At 39.8% G+C, this 20,977-nt stretch overlaps 1 long non-coding RNA gene and 1 pseudogene across 1 annotated transcript in view; one reads left to right on the top strand and one right to left on the bottom strand.

Moving 5' to 3' along the window:
• Positions 1–20,977, top strand: part of LOC134760224 (uncharacterized) — a 205,092-nt gene that overhangs the window by 60,552 nt on the left and 123,563 nt on the right. The gene's annotated exons all lie outside the window — the stretch shown is intronic.
• LOC100435344 (polyadenylate-binding protein 4-like) lies at positions 13,765–19,740 on the bottom strand (annotated as a pseudogene).

The raw sequence follows: 20,977 nt of genomic DNA, 5'->3' as shown, positions 1-20,977 counted from the left end.
ACAAAAGAAAATTAATTATTAAAATCCCTGACTGAGTAACTTTTCATAAATATTTCTAAAGCATAAACAATGACAAAACGTCCATGCTCTTATGCAGTAGAGGTAATAGAGATTAATACAGATCTAAATTGTGTGCTATTGAGCATCAGGGCAGGAAAAGAAGCCAGAGATATTCCACACATGGCCTCCTCTATTAACCCATTTAAAAATAATGGGGCAAAAAATTTGATCACAATTTTCAGATCAACTTCCCACCAGGCCTCCAGGGAGCCTCCAATTTTATCCCATCTCCATTATGCTTTGTAGAAAGACACATGACTTCTTTGTCTCTCAAAATAAGAACCAGGCTTCTTGGACAGATGATGCAAGAAGGCAATTATGGGCACACCAATTGCTTCCACAGCTTGGAAGAGAAGTCCCTGATATACAAACACACTGCTCTGCTCTTCAAAAAGCCTCTCAATCTGGAAGGAAGGTCACTTGAGCCCAGATGTTCAAGGCTGCAGTGGGTTATGCTGTTGCCACTGCACTCCATCCTGGATGACAGACCGAGATTCTGTCTCAATAAATAAATAAATAAATAAATACCCCTCAATTTGGACTGTGTTTGATTGCATAAGCCCTTTCCCCATCTCCAACAGATTTTATAGTTAGAAGGGAAGGGACATTTGAACAGATATTGGGACTAATTGAAGCAGGATTTTTGAGAAAATGCAGTTACAACTTTAGTATAATATCCCCCCTGCCAATCTAGTGGGGGCACAGTAAAAATAGATGAAGTGGCCTGCACAGTGCTAAGTGGCTTCAGTCCCTCATGCTTTTTCAAATATTTCTACCAGGTTTCCAGAGCAGTGTCTGCTGCCAATCACAGAGGTTCACTGAGGAGGAACTCTGAAAGAGAAAGTAAATTAAACGCTAATTATCTTAGTTGGAGATAGGTGGGGAAAGGAATGCATGGCAGGGAGGGTCAAGGGAATATATTATAAATAAGTAAATTCCCTAACAAGTAAAATATGTCTTTTGAAAGCTTCCAGACTAGATTATCTGTGGAGATTTCCAGAATCCCCCTACCCCTGTGGAATATTCTACCGTTTCTCTAACATCCTTATTTCCTATAGTAAATTCATGAAACAGAAGTTCATCTCTGAAATGAAGTCAGCGTTCGGAGCAAAGAAACCCCAAAGCTGCTTAAAATTGTCTGGAGCTTTGGAAACACACCCAGAACGATTCAGGAAAGTACAAGTCATTGTTCCCATCTTGCCGGCTTTGCAAAAGGGCTCATGTCCCTCCAGCATCATAAATTATCTTTCCAGTATGGGCCCTGGTCGAGCAGCGCAAGTCAAAGACAAAGGGCTGGTCACGGGCACATTTGGAAACAGGTTAAGCTTGCTTCTGGAGTAGTCTGTTTTTTCTGTGGAGCTCTGACCTACCTCGCTGGGTTCCTGAGCCTCTGCTTTCTACAACTTAACTGGTAGCCTTGTCTTCCTCCCCTTCAGTCCGACTCCAGCTCACCAAACCTGGGCTGCCTTGGGCCAATCGCACATTCACAACAACGTTAGAGATATATATTTCTAGGGTTCAGTGATACTTACATTTCTGCATTTAAGATCTCAGACTCTTTGGGAGGCCAAAGTGGGTGGATCACTTGAGGCTGGGAGTTCTGAGACCAGCCTGGCCAACATGGCGAAACCCAGTCTCTACTAAAATACAAAAACTAGCCGGGTGGGGTGGCATGCACCTGTAAGGTGCATGGGAGACTGAAGCACAAGAATTGCTTGAACCTGGGAAATGGAGGTTGGAGTGAGCTGAAATCACACCAATGCACTTCAGCATGGTTGACGGGGTGAGACTCTGTTTCAAAATAAAATAGAATAAAATAAAATAAAGATCTCAGACCCTATTTGGCTTCCAGCCCCTCAGTCAATAATAATTTATTAGTTCTGTGATCTTGGGGGCAACCGCAAGGCTTCAATAAGTCATGTTTTCTCATCTGCAAAATGCAGATTATAACTATATTTTTGGAAATTATTTTGAAAATTAAGTGCACAAATGTGTGAGGTATGAAATGTTGTTCTAATGCATGGGCAATACTCAATAAATATGAGAGGTCTTCAAGAAGTTCATGGAAAATGTGTATTATGGAAAAAAACTATCCATTGACCCCAAAATTTTTGCACCAAAATAATCTCATACTAACTTGTTGTAACACATCTAAATAAGACCTAGATTGAGGCACTAAGAAGGATAAGACAACACTTTGAAAAGAGCTTCTCTCAGAGCAACGTGAATTTGGCTATAATTGAAGCAAGAACAAACATCATATTTATGATGAACCATGGGTGGAAGAATGGTGAAATAACTGATGTTTTAAAAAAAAGTTTATGGGATAATGTCCCAAAGAAACCAGTGGTTTACAAATGAATAACTTGTTTTTTTTTTTTTAATTATTATTATACTTTAAGTTCTAGGGTACATGTGCACAATGTGCAGGTTAGTTACATACGTATACATGTGCCATGCTGGTGTGCTGCACCCATTAACTCATCATTTACAAGACAGTGTTAAAGATGAAGCCTGCAGCTGCAAACTATGCACAACAATTTTTGAGGAAACAAATGAAACTTGTTCATGCCTGAATTGAAAAGGACCAATGATTAACAGCAGAAACAATAGCCAAGGCCACAGTCATCTCAACTGGTTCAGGTTACACAATTCTGACTGAAAAATTAAAGTTGAGCAAACTTTCCATTCAGTGGGTGCCAAAACCATGCACCCAGATGAGCTGCAGACAGGAGCAGAGCTTTCAATGGAAATTTTAAGCAAGCGGGATCAAGATCCTGGAGGATTTCTTTGAAGAACTGTAGCAGGAGATGGAACATGGCTTTACCAGTATGATCCTGAAGATGAAGCACAATCAAAGCAATGGCTACCAAGTGGTAGAAGTGGCCCAGCCACAGCGAAAGTGGACCAGTCAAGAGCAAAGGTCATGGCAACCATTTTGTGGGATGCTCAAGGCATTTTGCTTGTTGACTTTCTGGAGGGCCAAAGGATGATAGCATCTCCTTATTATGAGAGTGTTTTGAGAAAGCCAAAGTTTTAGCAGAAAAATGTCTAAGAAAGCTTCATCAGAGGATCCTTCTCGACCACAACGATGCTCCTGCGCATTTCTCCCACCAAAAAAGGGCAATTTTGTGAGAGTTTCTATGGGAAATCATAAGGCAGCCACCTTACAGTCCTGATTTGGCTCCTTCTGACTTCTTTTGGTTTCCTAATCTTAAAAACATCTTTAAAGGGAACCCATTTTTCTTTAGTTAATTATGTTTAAAAGACTGCATTGACATGGTTAAATTCCCAGGACCTTCAGTTCTTTAGGAATGGACCAAGTGGCTGGTATCATTGCTTACAAAAGTATCTTGAACTTGATGGAGTTTACATTGAAAACTAAAGTTTATATTTTTGATTTTATTATTTCACTCAAATTTTCCACATACTTTTTGAAGGCCCTTTATAGTACTATTATTACTATTGTTATGGTCTAAATAATATTTAACCCGAACAAAATATTTCATAATGATAGGTCCTTATAAATCATTAAGAGAAACAGGATGGAAAAAAATTTTGTCATAGGTTAACTCTGTTTTTCTATCTATCTTACTATCTATATATCTTCATCATCATCATCATCATCTATATGTCTATATCTATAATAGGGGCACATGAGAAGATAATGGGTAAGATTAAAATTGAAAATTTCTCCATTTCTAGAGTGCATGATTTTCAGCAATATGAACAACATTACCTATGAGCCATGGGTGTACATTTATAGTATCTCCAATTTTAATGACTTTAGTCATTGAATCATTGAATTCATTTATTCACTCCATCATTCAATCAATATTTAATGAAAGCCACTAAGTGCCAGGGCTTGGTTTAGATGATGGAGCCATAAGAAATAATAGCCTATGGTTCTTGATTTTAAGAAATTCATGGTTCCACTATGAAGCCAACAGCTCAATAAAAAAATTCAAGATGAGTCCAATATTAAATGAACTCATTAATGCTTGTTAACATCTTTCTATGTAGAACTTGACCCACCCCCAGTGGCCTCACAAATAATTCTTGAGAAGATATTCTTGTTAAGTGGCTCAGCCTCCCCAAAGGGGTGTTAACAAAACATTTCTCACTGGGGCCTATGGCTACTTGTAGTAGCCCCACACACCTCTGTGAGGAATAAAGTTTCATTCAAGAGAATTGTTTAAAAAGCACGTAGACTATGAATTCTAACAGTTTTCTAAAACCTATTCTTGATTTGAGCCTGATCAACAGAGAATGAGGAATATTGACTCCATCACTGTCATTATCAATAAGCTCTAAACCCTTAATATATTTGTTCTTGCTCTGGTATCATTCATTGGCCCTCACTTAGGGATGTGATTTAAAAAATCCTAGCGAAACCGTTATTAGATCAACTAAAAAATACATTGATGTTCCCCCTTGGACTATTCTCTTTTTGCTACAATTTCAGTATTTTATCATGACTTTCAGTGTACAAACATCCATCTTTAAAAAAATAAGTATGCTCCCTTGATTACATATCACTCTCCAGATACTTGACTGTTTCTCTGCTCTTCTTTTGAGCATCTTTTTAAAAGAGTTGTCCTCACCTCCAACAAAACCTCCATCCCACACAGTCTGGCTTTTAGCCCTACCACTAAATGGAAAGACATGATTTAAACCATCAAGTAAATCATTTCTGTTACTCACTCTCTTATATTATGTAGTCACTCACTCTCTTCCTCTTGAAACACCCTCTTGTCTCCAAGCTTGGCCTTCCTGGTAGCTCTCTCCTCTTTTCCCTCCCTTGTTGGTCTCCATTGTTGGGGTCTGTCCCTCTTTCTGACCTCTATACTGATTGCTGGGGACTCAGTCCTTGATCTCGTCTAATGTTACCCTTCTCACTAGGTGATCTCATCTATTCTTGTGGATTTAAGCCCTGTATTCAACGATTTATTTTTTAAAAACTAAATGTATGTCTGCAACTTGGAATTCTCTCTGAACTTTAGATACTTATCTCACTCCCTTGCACACACCATCAACATTTAAATGGATCTTGAATGTCTCACACTTAAGCAGCTCTAAAAGAATTATTTATTTCCCCTTTATCAGATATATATATTTTTAAACATCCTGGCTTCCCTGTCTTGGTAAATGATTCCACCATTTTCTTCGGTACCCAAACCATAAACTCAGTAGTTACCCTTGATTCCTTCTTTTCTCTCCATTTTATTCCTAATTTATCAGGCATATTTTATGGACTCTACTTCCAACATACAGGGCACATTGGTCTACTTCTTTGACTCTCCAGTGCCAGCAGAGTGCTCAGGACTCATCGGCTCCCAAATGGAATCCCACAACTAGACGCTGCTTCCAGTCGGCTTCTTCCTAACACACTCCCTACAAAACAGATGTGTTCTTAAAAGAATTGAATCTTATCACTGTTGCCAAGTGAAGAATGACTCGGTTTATAAACTTAGAAAAAAGAGCTTCATGACTCATCAAGGGTTGCAGCCTGCAGGGTGGCCATTCTGACAGGCTGGGACGCATAGCCTCCGGCCAGAAGGCAAAAACAGACACTTTGATGGAGAGGCAATGGGAAGAAATTTATGCTGAGTGGAGTGGCCAAATATACATAATCAAAAAGCTGGGAGGAGTCATGAATATTTATGAAAGGAGAAATATGTGTATGTGCAATTAGGCTTCATGCCCCTTCATGGGTCCCATGTTCAATAAAATGGCAGCATTAGTATGATCTGAGAGTGGAGTTTTCTGGCCTCTGACATCAAAAGATGAAGCAGAGGACATTAAAACCCTTACTGCGCATTCTCCCTAGACTGGCTGGAGCCACTCCCTGGTCCTTTATCAGGAAAAAAGGAGGGGCAGTGTCAAGCAGTTGGTTAGTATCAGTGGTGGAGCCTTTTGAAAGGGCTGGTTTCTGCTGGACGCTTAGGGGAGAAAGGCTAACCATTGTTAGAGACGGAGGGGATATCAGGAGGCGTATCCAACTACCATTTTGCCATGGCCTAGAAATCAGTTTTCAAGGTGACTCTGGGGTGTCCTTGACCAAGAGATTGTTCGTTCAGTCAGTTGGGGGGCTTAGGATCTTATTTTTAGTTTACACTCTACTCCTTAAATAGTCTAATAGTTCCTGTCCTTCTGGAATAACCTCTGAGTGCTTTTTCTTGGGCTACGATGCTGTGAATGATTTCTCTTCAGCCTTACCTTTATCCATTTCAGTCTTTGAATTCCTCTGGCTGACCCAGTACTTTCCTGCCTTCAGCTTTCGCAGAAGCTCCCATCTATGCCTGAAATGTTCTCACCCTGACTCTTCACATCTTTTGCATGTCAACTCAAATGCCACCTTTCATAGAGGCACTTCATCAGTACCCATCTAAAGAGAGCCCACGTTATTCCCTGTTCCATCCGTTATTTATGTCTGAGTCATCGTTCTGAACACTCAGTGGATTTTTTTTTACTGATAACTCAATCTTTTCTTTCACTCTTGAAACTGTTGTCTCTGTCATTATTTCCCTTCTTCAATATTTCTTCTCTCTCTGAAGTTTTATTGAACAGATATTATACTTCCTACACTTATCTTTCGTAACATTTAACTTTCTTATGCTAGCACTTGGTGTTTCTTTTTTTCTTTTTAATCTGTTTTGAGAAATTTTCTGGGCTTTATGTTTTAGACAAAAATTTAGTTTCTGGCAAATTCTATTTTACTATTTTCTTATTTTTTTGTAATTATATTTTTAATCGTCTCAATAGCTTTTCCTTATTTTTAAATTCTCTTTCATAACACTGTGTTCTTACTTTCTGTATTAGATAGTTTCTTAAACCTTTCTCTTTTTTTTTTTTCATTTTGAACTCTTATTTTAGGTTCGGGGATACATATGCAGTATATGGGTAAATTGCATGTTGCTAGAGTTTAATGTACAAATAATTTTGTCACCCAGGTAGTAAGCATACCCTCACACTCCCACAGCCCTCCACCCTCAAGTAGACCCCAGTGTCTGTTGTTTGCTTATTTGTGTCCATGTGTTCGCAGTGTTTAGCTCCCACTTATAAGTGAGAACATGTTATATTTGGTTTTCTGTTGCTGCATTAATTTTCTTAGGATAATGACCTCCAACTGCATCCATGGTGCCACAAAGGGCATGATTTCATTTTTTATGGCTGTACAGTAGTCCACGTTGTATATGTAGCACATTTTCTTTACTCAGTCCACCATTGACGGGCAGCAAGGTTGATTTCATGTCTTCGCTATTGTGAATTGCGCTACAATGAATATGCAAGTGAATGTGTCTTTTTGGTAGAACAATTTATTTTCCTTTGGGTATATACCCAGTAATGGAATTGCTGAGTCAAACGGTAATTCTGTTTTTTAAGTTCTTTGAGAAATCTCCAAACTGCTTTCCACAATTGCTGAATGAATTTACATTCCCACCAGCAGAGAATGTGTTCCCTTTTCTCTAAAACCTTGCCAACAGCTGTTATTTTTTAACTTTTTAATAATAGCCATCCTGACTGGTGTGAAATGGTATCCCACTGCGGTTTTGATTTGCTTTTCTTTAGTGATTAATGATGTTGAACATTTTTTCGTATGTTTGTTGGCCATGTGTATGTCTTCTTTTAAGAAGTGTCTGTTCATGTCATTTGGCCTTTTTTTAGTAAGGTTATTTGGTTTTTGCTTGTTTGTTGTTGTTGTTGTTTGTTTTTGTTTTTTGTTTTGTTTTTAAGATGGAGTCTCGCTGTGTCTCCCAGGCTGGAGTGCAGTGGCGCAGTCTCAGCTCATTGCAACCTCTGCCTCCCAGGTTCAAGCGATTCTCCTGACTCAGCCTCCCGAGTAGCTGGGATTACAGGGTTTCGCCATGCTGGCCAGGCTGGTCTCAAACTCCTGACCTCAGGCGATCCACCCACCTTGGCCTCGCAAAGTGCTGGGATTAAAGGCCTGAGCCTGTTTTTTGCTTGTTAATTTGCTTAAGTTCCTTATAGATTCTGGATACTAGACTTTTGTCTAATGCATAGATAACAAATATTTTCTCCCATTCTGTAGTTTGTCTGTTTACTGATAGTTTCTTTGGCTGTGCACAAGCTCCTTAGTTTAATTAGGTCCTATTTGTCTGTTTTTGTTCTTGTTGCAATTGCTTTTAGAGACTTCTTCATGAAATATTTGCCAAGGCCTATATCGAGAATGGTAGTTTCTAGGTTTTCTTCTAGGTTTTTTGTAGTTTTCGATTTTACATTTAAGTCTTTAATCCATCTTGAGTTGATTTTCGTATATGATGAAAAGAAGGGGTCCAGTGTCAATCTTCTGCATATGACTAGCCAGTTATTCCAGCATCATTTATTGAATGGGGAGTTCTCTCCCCATCGCTTGTTATTGTCAACTTTGTCAAAGATCAGATTGTTGTAGGTGGGTTCTCTATTCTGTTCCATTGGTCTATGTGTCCATTTTATATCAGTACCATGATTTGGTTACTGTAGCCTTGCAGGATAGTTTGAAGTCGAGTAGTGTGATGCCTCTGACTTTGTTCTTTTTGCTTAGAATTACTTTGAATATTTGGGCTCTTTTTTGGTTCCATATAAATTTTAGAATTGTTTTTCTAATCCTGTGAAAAGTGACAGTGGTAGTTTGACAGGAATAACATTGAATCTATAAATTGCCTTGGGTAGTATGGCCATTTTAGCAATATTGTTTCTTCCTATCCAGAGCATGAAATGTTTTTTCCATTTGTTTGTGTCATCTCTAATTTCTTTCAGTGGTGTTTTGTGATTCTCATTGTAGAGATCTTTCATCTCCCTTGTTAGCTGTATGCCTAAGTATTTCATTCTTTTTGTGGCTACTGTGAATGGGATTGCACTCTTGATTTGGCTCTCAGCTTGAATGTTATTGGCATATAGAAATGGTACTCATTTTTGTACACTGATTTTGCGTCCTAAAACTTTATTAACATTGTTTATCAAATCTAGCAGCTTCTGGGCAGAGACTATGGGGATTTTCTAGGGATAGAATCATATAATCTGTAAAAAAATTTAGTTTGACACCATCTCTTTCTATTTGGATGCCTTCCATGTCTCTTACCTGATTGCTCTGGCTAGGACTTCCAGAAGCAGAAATCTGGATGGAAGTGATGATATGTTGGATAAGAGTCATGAGAATGGGCATCCTCATCTTGTTTTGGTTCTCAAGGGGAATGCTTCCAGCTTTTGCCCATTTAGTGTGATGTTGACCATAGGTTTGTCATAGAAGGCTCTTATTATTTTGAGGTATGTCCCTTCAGTGCCTAGTTTGTTGAGGCTTTTTAACATGAAGTGATGTTGAATTTTATTAGAAGCTTTTCCTGCATCTATTGAAATGATCACGTGGTTTTCATTTTTAGTTCTGTTTATGTGATAAATCATATTTCTTAATTTGTTTACACTGAACCAATTTTGCATCCCAGGGATAAAGCCTACTTGATCATAGTAGATTTGCTTTTTGATGTACTGCTGGATTCGATTTGCTAGTATTTTGTTGAGTATTTTTGTGTCTAGGTTCATCAGGGATTGATACGGTTTGGCTGTGCCCCCACTCAAATCTCAACTTGAATTATATCTCCCAGAATTCCCACGTGTTGTGGGAGGGACCTAGTGGGAGTAATTGAATCATGGGGGCTGGTCTTTCCCATGCTATTCTCATGATAGTGAATAAGTCTCACGAGATCTGATGTATTTATCAGGGGTGTCCGCTTTTGCTTCTTCCTCATTCTCTCTTGCCACCACCGTGTAAGAAGTGCCTTTCACCCTTCACCATGATTGTGAGAACTTCCCCAGCCATGTGGAACTGTAAGTCTAATTAAACCTCTTTTTGTTCCCAGTTTCAGGTATGTCTTTATCAGCAGCATGAAAACAAACTAATACATGGATATTGGTGTGAAGTTTTCTGTTTTCATTGCGTCTCTGTCAAATTTTAGTATCAGAATAATGCTGGCCTCATAGAATGAGTTAGGGAGGAGTCCCTCCTCAATTTTTTGAAATAATTTCATTAATATTGGTACCAGATCTTCTTTATATATCTGGTAGAATTTGGCTGTGAAGCCATCTGGTCCAGAGCTTTTTCTGGTTGGTAGGTTTTTTAGTACCCATTCAATTTTGGAACTCGTTATTGGTCTGTTTAGGATATCAGTTTCTTCCTGGTTCAATCTTGGGAGGTTGTATGTTTCTAGGAATTTATCCATTTCTTCTAGGTTTCTAGTTTGTGTGCGTAGGGGTTCACAAGAATCTCAGAATTTTTTTTTGCATTTTTCTGGGGCTGTACACCTTTCTTTGGGTACTGATTAGATTTTTGTTGTTGATGTTTAGTTCTTTTCTAAGGGCTATTTTTCTTTTTATTTACGTAAAAATATTCTTGTGCTAGCTCTTGATTTTCCTCTAATGCTTTGTGACTTTTGGCTATTTGGGTATGTTTAGAAGTAAAGAACTAGCTTAATTATTATGCTGGATACAGTATTTTTTCTATCATATGTCTCCTAAATGGGCCCCTCTTCTGAATAGGAGAAGTAAATGTGAGTTTTGTAGAGTTTAATTGCATCTGTCGGAGAGGTCCACTTGTCCATTTTGTACATGTGCAGGGAACAGGCAGGTAGCTGAGAAGCAAGTAAATTTCCTGGGTAATGAGACTGACTCTCAGGTGGGAACATTTAATATGCATTTTTCTGGATGTCCAGATCTTATTTTAATTTAATCTGGATTCCCTTTTATGATCTTTAATTATCTAAAGACTTTCCCTGTTTCTCTCTCAGACTTCAACATTTATACTAGGAGTCTTCTCTAAGATAATATTTCTAGTTATTTAGAAAATAGTTCATAGAATTCTACCTAGTGAGCAAATGCCTCAGCCAGCTGCTCTGTATATGTCAATGACAGAGAGGAGCTGGCTTACCTAGCTGATCTGGAAACAGTACTTTAGCCTTGAACTTGGATGATCGCCTCTAGCCCTCATTTACTGTGTGTACTTGTTAACCCCAGTGGGGTGTCCCTCAGACCTCTGTCAGGACTTCTCTCTGCAGCAGCTTTTTCCTGTGGGTGCTTGGAGTTGTGGATTTTTCTATGTTGGTTGTGCTCCCATTCAACCTCTTCTAATTTCTACTATTAAGAAATAGCTCACAATTTCAGATCCATTAATAATATCCATTTGTGTTTTTAGCACAAAAGTTTATCATATATTTTAAAGAATCTTTACCATTATTTATGTGGGAATTTGGGAGGGATGGGAAGTAAATAGATGAGCTCAATGCTATCATTATTTATTGGAAGTTCCTCTACATCTGCAGCAGTTTTATCTCCTTCCCTAACCCTAACCATTTCTTTCTAGCCCTGGAGTCCAAGACTCTTGTTTCACAGGCCTATCTTACCATGTTTAATGTACCCTTGTTAGTCACCATAATACATGTGGCACGGTGTGAGATATTAGTGAGTTAAATAAAATATATATGAGAAGCTCCAAGAGAGTCAGGTACGAATGATCTGTGGGCAAAAGGGTCAGTGTGACTAGGTGGAGTTATGGATGTGCACAGAGGAGCCAACACAATAGTCTTCACAGAGTGGGTAATTGAGCTCACTCTTGAAGGGAAAGAAGGCATTCGGGAAGGAGATGACCCCATGCAGAGAGGACAGAATTATCTGGGCATAAGGTATGAAAGTATTACACAGGATGGGAGCCCAGTGTGCAGGGGATGAGACAGGATGCAAAATCAGGAGCCAGATCCTGAAAGGCTTATGTCTATTGCGCTAAACAATTTGGAATTTACCCTACAGGCAGAAGTGACCCATTGAAGGATTTTAAATGTGGACATAATGGGATGAATAAATGCTAACATTTAGTCAGCTCTTAGGATGCACAGGCAGTGCTCAAAGTGCATCCCAGGGGTTAAGTCATTTAATCATCATGATGACCTGATGAGGCCAATGTGAATATCCTCATTTTCTACTGAAGACATTGAGTCCTAAACATAAGTTTCCTGAGGTCAGGTTCTTCATCTGTTCACAGACAGGTCCTGGGTTTCTAGCTCTGGGCCAGCATGATGAATGTATGCAGAATGAATGAATGAATGAGGCTCACAGGTTACACACACAGGGAAGGACAGAGCTAGGACCTGAAGAAGGGTGGCCTTACCCCAAAGCCTACACATTTAACCACTATCATCATTTCTACATTAAAAAGATGAAAAAGATAATGCTGGGTAGGGAAAGAGATTGGAATGTGATCTGACTGGAAGGAGACTAACAATAAAATTACATGCATTGTAGTGTAACTCAAAGTATAATCACTGAATATTAATTTGAAAATGAGCATTGTGGGAAAAAGTAAATACTATGTATTTACTTGTTTAATTTTTTGACTTTTTCCACTAGAATCTGCTCTCCCTGAGGTCAAAGATTTTGTCTACTTTGTTTATTGTTGCATCTTCAGCACCTCAAAGAATTTCAGGCATAGGATGGTTGATCAATAAATATTTGTCAACTAAATGAATGGTTATGTAATTTTGAAAATATTGTATATTGGATCTTCCTCTTGGTGATTTATAACCTATATTAGCATATTAATGGCAATAAAAAACTTTGATTTTTTTAACCTAATTTTAAAAAATTCTATTTACCCTCATACCCTTTTATTCTTAGAATTAGTGTTTTTCTTATAATTATTGTATTAGGATTAGATATACTTTGAGGGAACTTCTCTTCAGGAAGTTTCTACTCAATATATTGTTATATCAAGAAGTTATTTTACATGCTGGAAAATATCCATATTATTAATAATTATAAGTAACTAATAATACTAATAATATCCACTCATTATTAATAAAACAAAGAAACTGTTTTAGACAATGGCATACCCAAGTAAAGTAAGCAAAGTGTGTGCTGTTTGGATTAAGTCAAGTTAGCATTGGTAAGGCTGCATGGGGTCTACAGAGATTCAGTTTCTTCTTTTTTTTTTTTTTTAAATGAAGATGAGGTCTTGCTCTGTCGCCCAAGCTGGAGTGCAATGGGGCAATCTCGGGTCACTGCAACCTCCGCCTCCCGGGTTCAAGCCATTCTCCTGCCTCAGCTTCCCGAGTAGCTGGGATTACAGGTGCCTGCCATCGTGCCCGGCTAATTTTTGTATTTTTAGTAGAGACGGGGTTTCATGTTGGCCAGGCTGGTCTCGAACTCCTGACCTCAGGTGATCCACCCGCCTCAGCCTCCCAAAGTGCTGGGATTACAGGTATGAGCCACCGTGCCCAGCTAGAGATTGGGTTCCTAAGGATACCCAGTGTAACGTGAGAAAGGTGGATGCTTATAATTTTAGAATGAGTTTGTACAGTGCTAAGGATTCAGGAATAGGAACCTGTGGTTCCCCTAGGCCTGCTTTTTTCACTACTCCTTGCCTTTCCTCTGCTCTGTCTTGAGCCATGGATGGTTAGGAGGAGGGGACATCTGCAGGCCCCATCTCCCAGACCTCCTGTCATCTGACATTTAGATGAATTCAGCCAATGGCAGGCACTGACAAGAGAAAGGAAGGAGATGCCAGGGCATTTGTCTCCCCTTTTAACTGGTTCAGGCGGGTCTCCAGTAGCAAGGCTGTCCCTCCACCGTTCTTTTTTTTTTTTTTAATGGAGTTTTTTTTCTTTATTGAGAAACGTAAGGCTTGGGTACATCAAATAAAACCAATTTCTGGGTGAAAAAATCAAAACCCACAATAGAAAAAAAAAAAAATTAACACTGTCTGGGCCACAGCAGAACCCAGAGAACATATTCGTATCATTGAAAAATTCTAGGCACTTCATAATTGACCTTTTGATACAAAATGACCTAGTAAATTAGCAATTTGTAGTTCTTGGTGTTGAGGTCTATAGGACAAGCTAGGAAGTCTTCAAACCTTGAGCTGAATTCCATGAGGGGTTATTTGGCTTTTGAATCGGTTTTTCCTTGTCTAAGAGGTAGCAGCAGCAACAGCGCCCGGGCAGCTTCTTTCTTGGCATGATGAGCCTGTAGAACTGCTACAGCTTCATCCACCTTGGAGCAGAGAGACTCGGAGGACTCTCACATGTGCAGCAGCTCAGAGTTGTCGATCTCCAGCAGCATTCCTGTGATCTTCCCAACCAGGTTTGAATGCATTGTTTGGATGAGTGGGAACAAGCGTTCTCCCAGCATCTGCTTCAGTTCCTTGCGGGGGTGCTGCAGACAACATGGAGCCAGTCAGTGGCTCCTGCCCCTGCACATGGACCGCAGGCTGGGGTGCCTGCAGAGGCTGTATGGCAGGATGAGGGCTGCGGACACAGGAGGCGTATTTGTAGAGGGCAACATTCTGGGGAGCAACAGCGGCAACAGCAGCGCGCAGCGCTAAATTCTGCACAGCTGTGGGAACGCCTCCAGACTGGCAGCTGTCAGTCAGCCCTTGCTGGGCGGCACCAGCCCCACCAAAGTCCATAGCCAAGCAAGACCACAGTTCTTTGGGATGAACTCAGCGCCAGGGATATGGGAGCACCACATCATCCCTTCTCTACTCCAGCCTCAGGATGGTGGCGACATCCTGATGTTACTAATTCCTGAGTTGCCTCATCGCTCCCAATTTGTTTCTGAGATCCTTCACTACCTCTGAAAGCTGAATCCAATTTCCCCTGCTTTGAACACTTGGAGTTACTTTTGTTTTCTTAGTCGTGGCCTAAATGATGTGGTCAACAATAACAAATAAAGGAAAGAGTGCTGCTGGAATAATTGTTCTAATCTGCAAAATGAATGACTGGTGGAAAGATGATTTTTCATTTTTGAAATTCAAAGATTCTATAAATGGCATTTTCTAAAGTGCTGTCTAAGGGTCATCTGCTTCAGAATTCCTAGAAAAGTTGATTTAAGATGCATGTTCCTGAACTCATCTTTAACCTGCTAACTCAGAATCTCTAGGGGATGGCAGGGGATTGTGCAATATCAACCTACTGCCTATAAGATTCTTTTTGAAAAATAAAGTTTGAAATAAAATGGTCTACCCTATTTGAGCTTCTTGGGAATGTTTTGAAGAGAAGTGACACGATGTGCACTAAGGTATCCTGATGGATTTTCCGTGTATTCTATTTCAAGAGATGTCACCTGTCAAATCAATAAATTTAGACGAGTTTGGTTAATTTTTAAAATGTCACATTGTATGAACCTTCCAAAAGTAAACTAAGTCCTAAGCAGTGGTAAGTATGTTGCACTTACCACTAAGAAATTTCATAATCTACAAAATAGCGAATACATAAATATAAAACTATGTACAAGCCAGAAGAGTTGGCATACCCCTATATTCCTAGCTACTCAGAAGGCTGAGGCGGGAGGATCACTTGAGCTCAGGAGTTTAAAGCCAGCCTGGGGCTAGCTGCGGTGGCTCATGCTTGTAATCCCAGCACTTTGGGAGGCTGAAGCAGGCAGATCACCTGAGCTCAGGAGTTTGAGACCAGTGGGGGCAACATGGAGAAACCCGTCTCGACAAAAAATACACAAATCACCCGGGCACAGTGGTGCATGCCTGTAGTCCCAGCAATCAAGAGGCTGAGGCAGGAAAATCGCTTGAGCCTGGGAGGTAGAGGCTGCAGTGAGCCATGATCGTGAAACTGCACTCCAGCCTGGTAGACAGTGAGACACTGCCTCAAAACAAAACAGAACAACAACAACAACTCAGCCTGGGCAACATAGCAACACCTCATATCTATAAAAAAAAAAAAAAAAAACAGAACAAAACAAGAAACCAAAAAGAAAAAAAAAAAAACTATTTACAGGCCAAAATTGCATGCCATTCTTGTTAAACTAGTGACTGCCAAAGCTGTTTTATCATATCCTGAAAAAACTTAACTTATGTAAAGGGTAGTAAGTATTTTAAATACATTTCCAATCAAGATAAGTTTTAATACATTACTTAAAATATTCAATGTGCAACACTTTGAAGAGAAACTAAATAGGTCGGGTGCTTCAGTGATAAAATATTTTCTTAGCCTAGGTTTCAGCAAAAAAGCAAAGCTTGAGGCAAGCACTGAGTGCAAGCAGTTTTTTGGTGGTGGTTGGGGGGCAGCGGACTGGGGGGAAGTGAACTCAAAGTGGAGAAGCAGGAAAATGGGAAAAGAGGAAGCCAGTCCAAGAGTGCTATAAAGTTGATTGTGACTACGGGCAACTGTGGCTGGATCCCACCGGGCATACTTCAATGAGTCAAATAGAGTAAGTGCACTTCAAAATCGCCCTCCAGTTACACAGAAGAGGGAGCATTTATCCCTCAGTTCTTTTCCTTCATCGGTCAGTGGTTACCCCATGTTATGTTGACTTGTAACACTTCCAGGCATGCGTATAGGTTAGTCCCTGAATGGGACTTTGCAGCTAATCTATGCAGTGACGGCAAAGTAATTCTAGTAAAACAAGAAGAGAAAGAAAGAGAGAAAGAACAGAAAAAAGACACATGGTAGAGCTGAGACAAGCTGCTGATAGGATATACCGCAAATACCGGGTTACAGTAATAATGGCTTCTGTAAGAAAGTGGGCAAAAAAATGAAATACAGCCTAAGGGGAATCTGATATACCTTTTAAAAGATCTTTAATAATTATCAGAAATGACTCCAGGCAAAGGGGTGTGTGTTTTTTCAAATACATGAATTATAAATATTTTATTTCAAGAAATGGTTTTTGTATTTTTAGTCTAGATTCTGTTTATGCCCCATCTCTTCTCCTTCTGGCCTGATGGGAAACATTTGTCCCTTTGTAGTTAACATGCAAAACTTGGAAAGCACCCATGAAATAAAAGCAGGTTAAAATAAATTTCCTATGACATAAAATTAACCATCAGAGCTATGCCTCAGAATTGTTTATTTGGTGGCTGGAAAGAGTCTTGTTGGACACTGAGCAGATTATGGAGTTGCCACCAAAAGGACTTCTAACATAGGTTTCTTTTAAATCATTCTGGTGATAATGTAAGCTATGGTATGCTGGAAGCATTTGAAAAAGTTCACAATGTGTCTCCAGCTCTCTTCTCATAAGCACAGGGAGTCATTGTTTTCTTCTCTGGACGGTCTCAAAATCCTCCATAGCTGTCTCTCCCCCAGCTCTCCTTCTGTGATTTTCACTGCTCCTTATCATGTTGTCTTCTATGCTGCCGTTAATATTTTTACAGAAAAAAAAAACACTTTTTTTTAACTTTTCTATTCTTTCTGCCAGTGTAGATCCATTTTTATTGATCTATCTCCAACCTGAAATTCCTCTAGAAACTGTTTAGGCTGCTAGTGCTGGTTGGTACCTGCTTCTTACGTATTAGTAAGAGCCTAAACCCTGGAGTTTGTCAATCCTCTGTTTGTATCTGGGCTCCACCACTTATAAACTGCATGAATCTGAAATGTGTCTTAACAATCTGAGCCTCATGTTTTCTTCTGTGAAATGGAGATATTATTTCTCACAGGATTATTATGAAACCCAAATGAGGTAATAGATGAAAAAGAGTAAACTCTTTGCGTCTGCATTGTGTCTGCCACATAAAATACATGTGTTAAATGATAATTAACATCATTATTCAGTGCTATCATCAATTTATGTTTTTCATCTGTATCCTTAGATGTTATCTTGAATTTAACAATAAATGTAAAGACAGAATTACCCATAACAATAACTTGACATCAGTCTTGTCTACTGGCTTTAAACTGATGCTCTTTGAACCACAGTGCTGATAAACCAGGTGTGTAGAGACCTGTAAATAGAAACAAGTCTAATCAAGTGTTATTTAAAAACAAACCTAGATGGCAGAAGCAATTCTTCAGTGAAGCCTTCAAGCATCACCTCCAAACTTCTGAGACATCTGGGAAGCGGTGCTGTAGAGCTGACCTACCTTAAATGAGACCTTTAAATGTGAATAGTTTTTACTGACTTTCTCAGAGTCACAAATAGCAGTAGATTTTGTTGCTGCACTTGCAATCATGTAAAAAAAAATGCAAGTTTCATATGTCGACAGTGAGGAAACGATTCTTGGTCTTACTTTGTGCTCTTCAATCCCACCCACAATGCAGTCAACACCGCACAATAAAAGAACAATGTTTTACTCAAGTTGGTGGCTCAGACAGGCAACCTGAAGACCAAAAGAATAAGAAAATAAAGTTGATTTTTGAAATCTAACTATTAACCACACTGGCATGTGTGAATTAGCTTCTGGAGTGAACCAGAAACTTTTCTGCAAATATGAGGACAAAGAGTTTGGGAACTCCTCAAACACTTATTAAGATATCTTGGTTGTGATATCAGATAGGTGGGATAGGACTAGGATTGGAATGGGGTGAGTAGAAACCTAACCAATGGCCTTTGACTATTTGGAGAGACCCTATACACACAGAAAAGGCTGCTCAGCTTGAAACATGAGAAAAGGAATTCAGGGAGCCAGAATTTCACAGGGTTTATCTAAAGGCCACCCAGGAGAAAAGCTCACTGGCTGTAATAAGCACAAGACTGTCATCATAAAGATGCTTTCTGCCGAGGAGCAGGGCTAACCTGATCTTCATGGGTACATGATAGCATCATGGAATTCTTAGGAGATGAGTTTTTTTTGAAACTGGCCCTCAAGAATTGCTTGCAGGCATAGTTATGTTTAGATCTGAGGTCTGATTACCCCACATTAAGAAATGAAGTCTTGATGTTTTTTGTAATAGTTTGTATAGCAATCTTACCTCAACACTGGCAGTCTACTTTTTTTTTTTTTTCTGAGACAGCATCTTGCTCTGTCACCAAGCTGGAGAGCAGTGGCACAATCTCAGCTCACTGCAACCTCTGCCTCCTGGGTTCAAGAAATTCTCCTGCCTCAGCCTCACAAGTAGCTGGGATTACAGGCATGTGCCACCATGCCCAGCTAATCTTTGTATTTTTAGTAGAGGCAGGGTTTCACCATGTTGGCCAGGCTGGTCTCAAACTCCTGGCCTCAGGAGATCCACCTGCCTCAGCCTTCCAAAGTTCTGGGATTACAGGCATGAGCCACCACGCCCGGCTGAAGGTGGGGGCCTTCTTGCCCAACCAATTTTGTCCTTTACGTTACTGACCCAGATGATTCGAAGAACGAAGATAGCTATTGGCCTCATCTCTCTCTATCTCTCTGTCCTACCCCACCACCCCACCCCTTCTTACCCTCTCTCCCTCTCTTCCCCTGTTCACCACTAGGAGCATAACAAGCCTGCTCTTCCTGAATCAGGGTGACCTCTGTGTACTGTAAGGATGCAACTCCTTCAAGATTGGCTGGGCTACCCAGGCTCTGATCACAGGCTTCCTCCACCAGTGAGCCAGCCTGCCAGTCAGTCATTCATGAAACATTTATTTAGAATTTGCCGTGTGCCAGGTAATGATAAAAAAATATAAAAGAAGAAGAAGGAATAAACTTTATCTTCCTCTTTGGTAATATGCAATTTATCTTTCGGATTTTTCGAAGGTTGATTCTCTAACTGCAGGTCAACCCTCCTTCAAGACTCTTGACTCCCTGGTTTGCCTTCTTGACTCACTGCTCAGGAGACTGCCCTTTTATTGATAATTCTGCTCCACTTCTGCTTTCAACCTGCATATTTTTCATGAGGAATCTACTTGATCCTTGATCCTATACCCACCACTTCTCCACTGGGTCTCCTTTTTCTTAGATTCATCCGTTTCCATTAGCAGCCACATTCCTCCAGACACTGCCATCGCTGTGACACTAATTTGGCTTGCCTTCTGGCAACTGAACTATTATGCCTCTTAATACAATCGTCCCATCTACTCCCTGAGGAATGCCTGGGCAAGCCTGGTGTTCTGGGGACCTGGTTGCAGAGTCGTATTAGTGGACAACCTTTCTATTGCTTTCTGATGCTACTGCAGGTGGTGATGATGGTACCAGCATGCACACTTGTCAACATTATCACATTCAGTCCCACAACAGCAACAACAGAAAGGAGGTGAGGATATTATCCACACATTAGCAACCAGAAGACTTAGCTCCTCAAAGTAAAGTAGTTTGCCCTATGTCACCAAGTGGAAAGTGGCAGGGATAGCTTTATCTGTTCTTGAAACCCAGGCTGTTTCTCAGGAATGTCTCCACTATGCTATATTGCTTCCCTTGCAACTCCATTCCAGAGTCTTCTGACTCCTAAAAATCCAGAAACATGTCTCCAAGCAAAGCTAAATCAGTGCAGTATCAGAGAAAATGGCAAAAGTTAGTCATTGTGAAAACTCTTTCTAAACTCAAATACCATTTATGAATTCCTCTCTCTCTTCTAAAATAGATAATTCACATTTATTTAGCATTTTTGCCTAAGTTAGCTCTTTGCTGATCATACTGGGGAAATGGCACCCTATTATTTGGGCCATCTTATCCAGCTGAACATTCTAATGCATTACTAATTCCAAAACAATTTTCTATGCCTGCAATGTCCACAATGATAGCCACTAACCACATATGGCTCTTGGGCACTTGAAGTGTGCCTAGTCTGAATTGAGATGTGGTGTAAGTGTGAAATACATACTGGAATATAAAATCTTTGTGTAAAAAATAAAAGCAGTATCTCGTGAATAATTTCTTTACTGAGTACATGTAAAAAATACTATCATGTAGAAATGACAGTATTTTATATCTACTGGGTTAATTATGTTATTAAAATGCAATCACTCTTGTAATGTGGCTAGTAGCAAATTGTAAATTACATACGTGGCTCACCTTATATTTCTGATGGACAGCGCTGGCCACAATAATCATAGCAATATCAGTTCAATCCATCAGCTTTGAGGTGAATTGTTCTACCTAGAGTGTATAATATTCTATTCTGTGAGATGGGCAAATGCTATCCTTTTTTATTTCTGGAATTTATTTCTAGCATTGGGTCTTCATGAAATTATGTCCTTTGAGAATGGTATGCAGTTCTGCGGTGGGGGATGCCCAGGCAAATCT

This window comes from Pongo abelii, chromosome 16 (assembly GCF_028885655.2).
Source record: "Pongo abelii isolate AG06213 chromosome 16, NHGRI_mPonAbe1-v2.0_pri, whole genome shotgun sequence".
Classification (NCBI taxonomy): Eukaryota; Metazoa; Chordata; class Mammalia; order Primates; family Hominidae; genus Pongo; species Pongo abelii.
This window is presented reverse-complemented; position numbering and strand designations above follow the sequence as displayed.